This window comes from Myotis myotis, unplaced genomic scaffold, assembly GCF_014108235.1.
Source record: "Myotis myotis isolate mMyoMyo1 unplaced genomic scaffold, mMyoMyo1.p scaffold_m19_p_13, whole genome shotgun sequence".
Lineage (NCBI taxonomy): Eukaryota > Metazoa > Chordata > Mammalia > Chiroptera > Vespertilionidae > Myotis > Myotis myotis.
The window spans coordinates 52,269,329-52,281,646 of record NW_023416317.1 but is presented as its reverse complement, the minus strand read 5'-3'; the positions used below and the strand labels follow the sequence as shown (position 1 = coordinate 52,281,646).

The following is a 12,318-nucleotide window of genomic DNA, read 5'->3' as shown; positions in this document are numbered from 1 at the left end:
AAAAGAGGCCACAATATTGGAAGCACCTTCTGTATCACTGTTACTCAAAGTGCCAGACCATAACAACCTAATGAGCTTGCACCATATTATAAATTGATACACTGACTGCCTCCTTCATCAAAAAAAGTCTTGCAACAGAGAAAGGGGGAGGGGGAGGGGGATGGGGAGGGGGAGGAGAGAAGGGAGGGGGAGGAGAGAAGGGAGGGAGAGGGAGAGAAGGGAGGGAGAGGAGGGGAGGGAGGGAGGGAAGGAAAAGGAAGAATCAGGTGAACTAATGAACTAAACAATGAACTTAGTGACACTGGTATTTTAAATTCTGGCACAGATCCCTTATAGCAATTCAGACTGGTAACAAACAGTTCACAGGCCAGATGACATTTTGAGTAGTGGTACTCTGCATGGACCCTGAAATCACCAAGAACCAAGAATTATGACAGAAATAAAGGTGACAATGAAGCTAGGAGCTAGTAAGTATTCAAGGAAGGAAGGGAATATCCAGGGGAGCGGGTGATATAATTTGAAGGTGTAAGAGTCAGAGCTTGAATATCTGGAAAAGTATGGTCAAGAAGTGACAATGAGGAACAAAGAAGACACTTTACCTCTTGATTCTGCAGAAAAAGGTATGCATGAAGAGAACACATTTACCACTTGAGAACTGCAAGGGAAGTAGATTGAAAATAAAAGGGATTTGCTGACAACTATGAGTTCTAGAAAAAACACACAAATGGATTTCAGGAGATGATAAAAGGTGGGAGATGGAGACCAAAATAGCAAATGGAGAATAGAATCTAGAGGTGAGGAGAATACAGAAGAGCAAGGTACAACTAAAGGAACAAAGTCCCTAAAACACATACATCAGGACTGGCCTCTGACCAGAATATACTTCCTCCATTTATAAAGATGGCCTTTCAGTGCAGATTGAGAATAAGAAAGTAAAGGAGTTACTGCCTAGCGTCTGATTGGGGAAAGGGAACTAGCTTGAGGAGCAGAGAGAAAGTCTTTCTTAGACCTTTCTAGAGAAATCTAATATGATCTGAAGTGCATTACACCAGTAGGAGAAACTGGAGGCCCTTTACTATATAGTCAGAGCATTTTTTTAAGCATTATTAGTAAGTATTCTTACCAAAAAAATCCAACTTTACTAGTTCCCAGCTCCAACTTATCAGCAATACTATTTTAACTATCATTATGCTATGTCATGAGTGACCCATGGGCTTTTGGTATTTCGGACTTCTAACCCTTTGAACTTCTAGCCTGTTATTTCTATTTCTGTGGGAAAAGAATGGCTGACACAGGATCCAGGAAAAATAACAGCAGAATTAAGGCAAGAAATAGTGACCAACAGAGGACAACTAGCAGATAAAAATCTTTGGACTTAAAAAGACGAAATGGCCCAGCTGGTTTGGTTCAGCGATAGAGCGTTGGCCTGTGGACTGAAGAGTCCCAGGTTCCATTCCCTGGGTTGTGGGCACGATCTCCAGGAGGGGGTGTGCGGGAGGCAGCCAATCAATGATTCTCTCTCATCATTGATGTTTCTATCTCTCTCTTCCTCTCTGAAATCAATAAAAATATATTAAAAAACACACATGAAATGAACCTTAAAATTAAGCCAAATGCCAGAAAACTAAATTCACGTATCTATCTGTAGAGTGTTATGTCCACATACTATGTTTCCTACATAACACTGTCTGCTTTTGCATCTAAATGAACTACTAGATATAATTTTTGACATCGCTACATTCTTGCAGTAACTCAGAAAAGAATTCAGGTTTCCATGTTAGCACTTTCTACACGGGAGTGGAACTCTACTTAGAAACCTCTATAGTTAGTTGGATTAAAAAATATTTTCAAGAAACCCTTGTTCCTCCCTTATACATGTGGCATTCATTGAGTATACGCAAAACTTCAAAGACAGACTCACTCCCTACAACCTTACCCCCAAACCACTTAATTATAGTTAAATTGGAAGGGGAGGCAGTTTATAACCACACCCCTCTAAGCAGTTAATTACTACAATTATTTAAGATCATCTTCAAATTAAATTCCCAAGAAATTTTTGCAGTAAATCTAACTTCTCACATTTTTATATGGATAACATACAATTACGTGTGTATACATTGTACATGTCACAATTATTTCAGCTACCATAAAACCCTGTTAAAAGAAGTTTCTTAAACTAACCCTTCAGCTTTTGCATATCTTTGACTTCCTAGCCAGATCAACTACCAGCATTTAAGATAAGATTAATTATAGATGAGACTTGTCTACCATGAGGGCTGATAGATATGAAAGAACTCAAAGAGGTTAAAAATATCATCTTTCCCACTCCAAATTTTTTAAACTACAGTAAACCCTTGATTTTTCGGACCTCGTTTAACAGACCTCAGATCTAATGAACAAAATTTCAGGTTGGTATGTTATATGTGAAAATTAACACCCTGTTAATTTTAAAATGTTTGTAAACAAGATTTGCTTATAACTAAATTAGCAGGTTTTTATTAATTCACTGTTATTTTTAACAAATTTTAGCAAATAGGCCATATGTTGGAAAAAACACTATAGTAATTTTGCCTACATAAACAAATATTATGTATCTACAACTACAGTCTACATATTTAAATCCCAGTCACCGCTCATAAATAATGTTCTCTGATTAGGTAGCACGGGGTCACAATGCATTAAGAGCAGTAACTGGCTCTATTGTCTCAGGGAGTGGCTTTCTGCAGCAGCTGTTAACACCTGCTGGCCCATGTCCCGTGTGCTAAGCCACGCCCCAGCCATGTGCATTGTTTTATTGAGGTTTTACTGTACTTGCTTTAACACACCTGTCACGAATCAGTTAAAAGGAAAATATCAGTCCAGCAACATGTAAATTACGAAATTACAACTAAAACCATGAGAATATTAGTTAAGATTTATAAATTATAGATACGGTTTGTCTACATGAGAACTGATAAATTGGAAATAAAGAGGGGAGCAAAGGGGATGAGCTATGAAGCAGTTTCACCCCAGCATCATCCATCTGTTCACACTTTTCAAACTGTTATGGGGGACAGGGAGGAGGACTTTTCAACAAGTTCAAAAGAAACCAGAGGCAGGAAATTTCTGTAATATTACAAGAAACTTTTCAGTACCTCCATCAAGTTACACGAGAATTGTGTGACAGACGACGGGGTGAGCGCCTCTGGGATAAATGTTTTGTGGAGAGTCCACTGATTGGTTTTGCTTGCATTCTACACCATCCTAAATAATAAAGAACTAATATGCTAATTAGACAGAACAGCAGAATGACCATCCAGATGACCTTCCAGACGACCTTCAGGATGAAGCTGGGGCTGACAGGGCCCGCCAAGGCAGGCAGGGCTGTGAGGGCTGAGCCCCTTGCACAAATTTTGTGCATCGGGCCTCTAGTATCATATAAAAACTGCAGCCTGTAACACTAGTTCCAGATGATGCTTCTTAATAAAACCAGTGTTGGCCTACAGTTTGCATTTCCAGTCCACTTAAACACCCAACTCTTCTAACTCTGGAAATGAAAAACTTTGCTCTAGCAGCTAAAGACTTAACCAAAATCTATTTAATTGACTGCATAAATTTATTCTGACCAAATAGCAATATGTCATTAATTTAAGTAAAATTTATATTCAATTAGTTTTTCATTATCTAAACTTGGTTTTTAAATTTTGGGTCTAGTCTGATAATAGTTTGTCTTAGAAATACAGACTTTGGCTGAAAACCAGAATATGATTTAAAGATGTCAATAAAATTTCAGGCTGACATGATAGTATATACACAGCAAATATCTGTTTAGCATTTTAAGCGTCTTCACAGATTAAGTTTGAGACCACTTTTTAAAAAAAGACTATAAAAACGATCCTTAAGATGATCAAGTAATGAGCAAATTGTTATTCCTTTCTCCTTTTTCATAACCCAAATCACCTTAATTCCTAAACTTGAAAGTGCAGGTTTTCCAGATTTCACAAACAAGTTAATATGAACCTACTTTTAAGTTCCCAATCTATAATTGATTGATACAAGGCATTTTCCAAATGCCTAAACATGAATTATTAAAAATGTTATTTCCTAAGTTATATAAATCCACAGAATCATATTATCCTGTCGTTTATTAGAAACATTATTAAAAAATGAACTCCAAATGTTACAAACTGGCAGTATCTTCCTGCCAATAGTGTATTTAATTTATGCTGAATAACATCCTAAAACATGAATTTCATTCACCAACATGTGCAAATCAAGCAATGCACATTAATCTGGATTTCCTGCTTCTCTTAGGGGAAAAAAACCAGATGATGTAGCAACATGAACTATATTTCCATCTATATTTCCACACAATGGCTGGGAGCTGCCAAAGATTGGCTGCTTAGATGGAACATGTGCTCTCCAATTTGTTGTAATCAACAGAGTCCTAGTTACCCCTTCCTGCCTGGCCCAGGAGACACTGAGTAGCCATTCCACTGTAATATAAGGTCAAACCTATAGTTTGTGAATCTTACTTTAGTCACTTATAAATGTCAAATTGTTGTATGCTATATTAATGAAGTCAACTTCAAAATAAATAAAACACATGCCTTATAAGTAAGCTTTATGTACATAATTTTTAAAGAACTTTCAAATCCATTTTCCTATCTCATAAAATCTTGGAAAACTAAAACAGAAGCTATTCGACTCAGAGACAATAAATGCTGCATCATCTTGGACATTACTCAAATATGATCCTTTATGAAGGACCACAATCCACTCTGAGATAACCACTTACATAACACAATTGAGACATTCTTGCCTTCTTGTTAAAAAATATATATGATACGTTTCTTAGTCAAAGATCATTATCAATGTTCCCACAAAATTATATTCAATTCCAAGAGCAAAATGGAGCAGTAAGACTTCATTTTCCTTCCCTACTCTCTCAACTTTTAAATTTCATTTGAACTGCCCATATAACAAAGAAAAATAAATCTAAACTGAGAATTTTTCATAAAATGACCATTTGACTTCCAAAGGCTTAATTTAGAATAGGTTTAATGCTTATTACTAATCAGAACCCAATTAGAGATAACTATTTTCAAAAAAATAATGTTACCAACAGAACTAGCAAGAGCTTTCACACAGAACCATAGGGAGAGGTTTTTATTGAAAACTTGAAAGGGCAGGCTGGTGGCTCAGTGGGTTGGGCACTGTCCCATGCACAAGGAGGTTGCCCATTCTATTCCGGGTCAAGGGCACAAGCCTAGGTTTCAGGTTCCATCCCCAGTAGGGGGTATGCAGAAACAGCCTATCAATGTTGTGCTCTCACACTGATGTTTCTCTCTCTCTCTCTCTCTCCCCCTCCCCCTTCCTCTCTCTAAAAATGAATAAACTATTATTTAAAACAAAACAATTGGTGCACCATAGCCCACAATTACATACAAGAGAGACCATATAGTCAGGGGTGGGCAACCTTTTTGTGAGTGCATGCCAAAACCAGCAAAATCTGACTCAAAATTCTTCTGCGTGCCAACCCTAATTTTTTAGGAACATGTTACACCTACTTGAGATCTCTTACGGTGTACGTATGTAAAGAACCTTGAAGAAATTATAAAATTCATTCGAGCAACAAAAACACAGTATATAATGAAAAATACATTTATTTTTTAATGTATACATGTACACTGATAGTCCGACAGAAAACTTTATGACTCCGTCTGATATTATCAGTGGGACTTTTGCTGCTGCATCACTGATGACAGAGATTCTACATCAGGTTTCTATTTCGTGACCTTCAGAGATATGCACGAGCTACTACTTTCATCCGTCAGGGTACTCCTATTACGAGACTTAACAAAATTCATCACTGACAACAAAGATTCACAACTGTAAATGGAAGATTATGAGAGGGTTTCGCGTGCCAGCAAAAGTTATTGGCATGCCATGTTTGGCATGCGTGCCAGGGGTTGCCCACCCCTGCACTAGGGCATTTTCTTCTAGCTGATTCAACTAGCTGTTTCTATCTAGACCAGTGGTTCTCCACCTTCCTAATGCCGCAACCCTTTAATACAGTTCCTCATGTTGTGGTGACCCCCCAACCATAAAATTATTTTCGTTGCTACTTCATAACTGTAATTTTGCTACTGTTATGAATCATAACGTAAATATCTGATATGCAGGATGTATTTAGGCGACTCCTGTGAAAGGGTCGTTTGACCCCCAAAGGGGTCGCGACCCACAGGTTGAGAACCGCTGCTCTCGTAGAGTCTAATACAGACATATATTCATCAATAATACAAATGAGCTGAGCACTGACTCATGTTTTACTGTGTAACTCATTTTACACAAATTAGTAGTAATTCACTTCATTAACTTTTTCTGATAATTTGTTTCTATAATTCATTAACATGGTTAAACATTAAGTTTTACTCCCAAATTATTGAGTTTTTTTGTTTGTTATATATTTAGGCTGAACTGCCTATTTAAAGTGACAAATAAAATTTTAAATCCCTAATTTTGCTTTGACCTTTCTGCTGCAAATATTGGTTTAGATGACATTTTCTCAAGCCAACCTTTTAATGAGCATTGACATGAATAAATTACTATTCTAGAATTCAAAAGGTTCCTTACTGATGCTTTCTCTTCATAACTACTCATAAATATATTCCACACAAACTTACTAGGGGGAAAAAATCACAAGCATTACATTGTATCCACTGGAGGGCACTCAACATGACCAAAGCATGCAATAAAAACATGCCCTAACACTGCTCACTCTGCTGCCATCAGGTTGGAGAGAGACTTTGGGAGTTGGGAAATGTCGCTTAAGAGAACAGATGCCCACAATTTAAAAATTCAAAGAAAGGTAGTTGGATTCTAAAAAAAAAAGGATTCCTAATGTGATTGATTTTCTCTTTTAAAAGCGGCTTTTTCCTTCAGGAGAAAGCAGATTATAAACATACTTCAAGGATAGCAGGGTTCAGGTCTCAACAGCCGGATCTAAGTTTCAAACTAAGTCAAGCTCAGTCTTGCATGAAACACAAAAGCAGCATTCTTAAGTTAACAAAGGAAATAAAGAACTTTCTCCTGAGTTTACATGATGAAAAACTATATGCGTTTAGTCCTACTAATTTTCAATTAACACAAATCACCTATTTTCCTTTTGTGGAAATTAAGTATATATTTATTTTAGCCCAATATCCTAATTAATCTATCACACTCATAATTAAAACAGTATTATGTAAACAATAGTCTGTTAAAGAATGAGCCCGGATTCTGCAAATTAGGATCCCTTCAATGAGGGTAACAGGAGGCAATAGCTACATGCTCTGGCTAAGAAGCAGCTCCTAGTGTGTGCTTACTACATACTAGTACTTCAATGGTATAAAAATGTTCTTAGTAAAGCTGTTTCAACAAAAATATTGTATTCCCAACAAAAAGGATACCAATCCCCCCCAGATTAATACAACTAATTTTTTCAAAAACAATTATTACAAATCAACATGTAGCATGACAAAAGAGTTGCCGATACTTTTATTAGAAGCTCGCCCTGCGCACTCATCCTTTCTGCCCTGGGTGAGCAATCACACATGCTTCCAACCAAGCTCGAAGTACAAGCTTAATAACATTTACCTTCCTAATCATCTACAATTATTGATTATCAGTAATTAGTAAACCACGAAAGAGAAACAAATTCATGTTATGACCGAACGGATGTTTTGTTTCTCCAATAACTAAAGTTTCAATTGGCTGATTATACTTATACGGTCCATTTCTGGGGGTTTATTTTCACAGCTACTTATAAAAGAGAGAGATTCAAACTTTTGGATTTTCCATGTCCACAGTCTAAACATACTTACACTCCTCTTCCCACCTCCCCCAACAACAAGAGTATCTGCAGAGAGTCCCTCCTACAAACCACACCTCAAAATACCTTTGAGAAATGTGCTGAGGGAGAGGAACTACCTATGAAAACAGAACTTCGTTTACATGGACAATTTTTATTCCAATGACCACTATTAACAATAGGAAGCTCTATTCACAGTTTAATATTGGAATATACATTTTTCTACATTATAATCTTGGTAAAGGAAGTAGTCAGATAATGAGTTCAAAAGAAAGCTTGTTGAATGCTTCTTGACACATCAACACTGTTGTTTAAAGCTTCATTTTTTAAATTAGCCACCTTATTTTTACAAACTTGGTTTTTCCTGAAAGCTATTTAACATGCTGTTCTGACCTCTGGGAAAATCTCAGGCCTGGGACTCGACAAGGACTTTAAATTACATGCTACACTAAACTTTCTAATGCAGTTTTTTATTCTCCCCTCAAGGACTTCAGACTCAAACAGTCTCAGCATTCCTAAGTTTAATCCTACAGAATGATCTGCAAGTTTTTCAAGTTACTTTTGCAATCACTTCAGGGCCTTGTCCTTGCATGAGGCCTTCAAAACAAAGCCTCGGTCAAAATAATGAATACGGGGTGCAAGTTAATCACATTGTTCGAAAGAATATGATCAAATAAACCTCGATGGTACTTTTCCAAGTCCAGATTTTATGGACTTTAGTGTAAAAGTAAAATCAATGTAGTAGCAGCCTCCAAAGCGTAAGTGTGTCCCTAAGGGAAGCAGATACTGAACAGCAGCATCGCGCGAGGAACACTTGCAGCCACGCTGAACATTTCCTCGAACGAAGGCTGGTCAACACGCCGACACGGGAAGGTGCTGCGTGCGCGCAAGTGCCAATAACGCAGCGCTTTCTAAACTCCAGACCAAACACTCCGTAACTGAGCGACCCGACACCCGGCCTCGACTTTCTCCAAGGAGAGCCGTCTCCAAGTTGAAGTCTAGCCTCAGCCCCTGCTACGGGCGACGCCAAGCTCGCGTTTCCCTGCAGCCACTCCTCGATTTCCTCCCGCCGACCTCTGCATACCAGCGGCCGGGCCCCTCCATTCAGCGCCCGGCGGGGGGAGGGGCGGCCGCGGGCGTCGGGGAGACACAAAGTCGGAGACAATGCTCCCTGCGACGGGGAGCGGAGAACCGAGGGACGGCGACACGCCATCGGACACGCCACCGCCGACGCGTTCAGGCCGAGCGCATTCAGCCGCGGGCGGCGAGGACGGGACCTGGAAAGTGTCCGTCCCACGTCCTCGCCGCCACCAGACAACACACGGGAAGAAGAAGTTGCGGCGCCGGGATTTCACTTCGCCAACTGCGGCGCGAGGGGGAAGAAAATTCACTCCGCCGCCAAGCAAACGGGCTCTCAACGCCCGGCTGCGCGGCTCCCAGACCCCGCGAGTAAGTCATCTCCACGAACAAATGCTCGGAGCCGCGCGAGGCCGAACCCCGTGGGGCACCGGGCGGGGAACAGCACGCCAGTCGCCCCCGTCCTGCTTGGCAGCGGGTCTCACCCCCACCCCCGGCCCCCAGGCCCCCCGGCCCCGAGGACCCCCGGTGCAGGGCTCGCCGCGGTCGCCACCTGCACGGCCCGGACCCCGGGGTGCACACCCTCCCGGCGCATCGCCCCGCTGCACTCAGTGTGGCTCCCCCTCGGAGCCCAAGGTTTAAAGTTGCTGCGGCTTCAATAAACTCACACAGGCAGGGCACGAACGAAAACACGAAATTCTAACACTCCTGACCATTCGTCCCGAAGCCCGAAACACCGAATCCGGAGAAAAGTCCACCGGCCGGCCCCATCCCCACGGCAGCGGGGACCTGGGGTGGCGTCCCAGGCCCCGCGCCCGCACCCCAACTCCCCGCTGGGAAGGCGGAGCCCCCCGGCCCCACCCCGCCCCCCACCCCGGCCCCGGCGCATCCCGAGGCGCAGGGTCCCTCCCCCAAACTCGGCCGCGGCCGGAGCCCCGGACGGAAACCACCGGCCCCCGCCCCAGCCCCCCGCGCCGGCCAGCCCAGCTCCCGGACGCGCCCTCGCGCGCGCGCGGCGCCCCCTCCCCGCCAGCGGCGCCCCCCAGGGCCCCCGAGGAGCCGCGCGACCGGAACCCGGGCCCGGTCGCCGCCCTCCGCCCTCCGCCCCCGGGCGCGGCCCCTCCCGGCGCCCCCAGCCCGCTCCCCGCTCCGGGCCTCCGAACTGCGCCGGGCCCGGCTCCCCAGCCGCCGCCGGGACCGCGCGCCCGCGACGAAGTTTGGCTCCGAAGAGGGAGCGGGAGCAGCCCCGGCGGGTAAGGAAGGGAGCGCCGAGCACCTCAGGGGAACAGGCTCCTCCCGCCGCGGGCGTCCGGCCGTCCTCGGCCTGCGGTGGCGGCTCGGCGGGGACTGGCGCTGCTCCTCGGACGCTCCTCCGTCTCCGCCTCCCCTCGCTCTCCGCTGCCGGAGCCGGTCTAGCGCGACTGCCACGGACCGAGAGGCTTAAAATGGCGCCGCACAAGGACCTCTTATAAGTCGCGCAGGCGCCGCTGTATCCTGCCGCCGCCGGCCGCGCGGAGCGATCCGCCGCGCGAGGACAGGGGCGGGGCGCGGGCACCGGAAAGTAGTCCCCGCGCCGCCGAGCCGCCGCCGCCGTCCCAGCGCTCCGGGCCCGGGCGGGGCGCCAGCGCACTCCCGGGGCGCGCCTCCGCACGGAGCCCCGCGGCTGCCCGGCCCTGGGACCCCGGGGCAGCTGGTGGGGCCCGGCGGTGGGCGGGGAGGGGGCCTCCGAGATCCGCCACTGCCCCGACCCCGACGCCCCGGCCCTGCGCGTGCCCCGACCGTGAGAGCGGACGCGGGGCTCGCTGCGCGCTGGCCGCAGCCCGCGGGAGGCCACATCTCGGCCCGGATCGTCGGGGGGCCCGCGCGGGGGGGCGCCCCAAGTCCTGGGAGGACGCGGAAATGCGCGGCCCGCCCGGCTCCTAGCGCTGCGGGTCGCGGGGACTCGGGCGGGTTAGGGCTTCCGTGGCCGCTGCGGTCTGGGCCACACACTCGCTGCAGGACGTGGCTCTGCCGAGCTGCACCCACCCCTCACCCCCCAACCCCACCCCCCACGGTCCGGATCGTGGGTCCCGCATCCCAGCTGGGTGCTCAGCCTGCACCTGGAAGTGCACCCGCGGTCGCACCGCCCGCGGTCCCCACTCCCCACGGCTGTGAACTCTGCTCAGAATGGGCGCTCAGCCCGCAATTCAACAAGTCCTTAGCAGGACAGACCTCCTGCGACTGAATGAGTGGTGGAAGCCGATGAGCTCTAGAGCCCTGCCAGTTGGGTTAATTCTTGTAGATTCCATTTTTATCAGGTGCCACTGTGCTAAGAATCAACAGATTTTTTTGGTGGGGGGGAGGGGGATTTTTCTTTGGAGGAGGTGCATTTTTTTGAGAAATCCAAGTATGTTGTTTGTGGAAGGAGCTAGCGATTAGGCAGCTTCTAATTTTTTAAAAAACTAATTTTCTATTCTTCAAAAACATTTTCTAATTCGTTTTAATAGGCCGAGGTTGGGTCTTCATGTCCCTTGGAAATGTCTTCATTGTAATCCAGCAAGATTGGCATTTGTCAAAGCTGAAACTATTATTGATTCACTTTCTCTAGTCTGTTGTTTTTTTGCTTGGTTTTTTTTTTTTTTTTTCCTCCAAAACAAGGGAGAGAGTACAAAAAGCAAGGGTGAAAGTTGCCTTGAGGCTTTTACCCCTGTCATTAATGCATGCAAACAATAGGTCTTTATACATAGGGACAGGCAGGAAACCTACTCATTCATTCATGGAGTAGATACCTAGGTTTAGGCTTAGCTAATGCTCTTTAAATAATTAAATAATTGTTTAATTATTTTAAAATTATTAAATAATTTAAATAGTTCTTTTTTTCTCATCTTAAAGATATTTTATTATATACAATGGCAATGTCTACTGCTGCCTATCACCACAGCACACGTGAGTCTCTGCGGTGGAAGGAAGTCCACATACTAAGATGATGTTCCATGAGGTCCATTGTCTAGAGTGGCTTTCGCTTTTGTATCTTCGCTAGTGATTCTTTGGAAGTGTGGCCGATGGTTGTGGTTAACTCAGCTAGTCATAATTCAGACAGATCGAGCAGAAAAGCCATTTCATCAAAGGAGTATTTCTAATATAAATGTTTTCAAAAGTGTAAGTAATATTCCCAGGTCCAGACCCTTCATTTTAATTCTTGTACACAGAATTAAGGAATATACCGCTGATTTTATTAAAGTCATATGTTTAAAATCAGATGTTTGATTAATCAATATTCGAAGATTGTTTGGTACGGAGGTTCCCTTTTTCTGTGTTCAGTTTTTGTGTCTGTTAGGGTTTTCTTGGTTTGGGGGATTTTTTTTTGTTTTTGTTTTTTGCTTTTTGTTTTTTCTCTTGGCTAAATAAGAAACACTGTTAAGGCTGGTTAA

The 12,318-nt window shown here is 44.3% G+C and overlaps 1 protein-coding gene across 3 annotated transcripts in view; it reads right to left on the bottom strand.

Moving 5' to 3' along the window:
- The window catches only part of CTNNB1 (catenin beta 1), a 38,066-nt gene extending 27,705 nt beyond the window's left edge, over window positions 1-10,361 (bottom strand). For all 3 annotated transcript variants that reach the window (XM_036333250.1, XM_036333251.1, XM_036333252.1), the window contains exon 1: window positions 10,185-10,361. The gene's annotated coding sequence lies outside the window, so the exon portion shown is untranslated. The remainder of the gene's footprint in view (window positions 1-10,184) is intronic.
- Window positions 10,362-12,318: the final 1,957 nt, after the last annotated feature.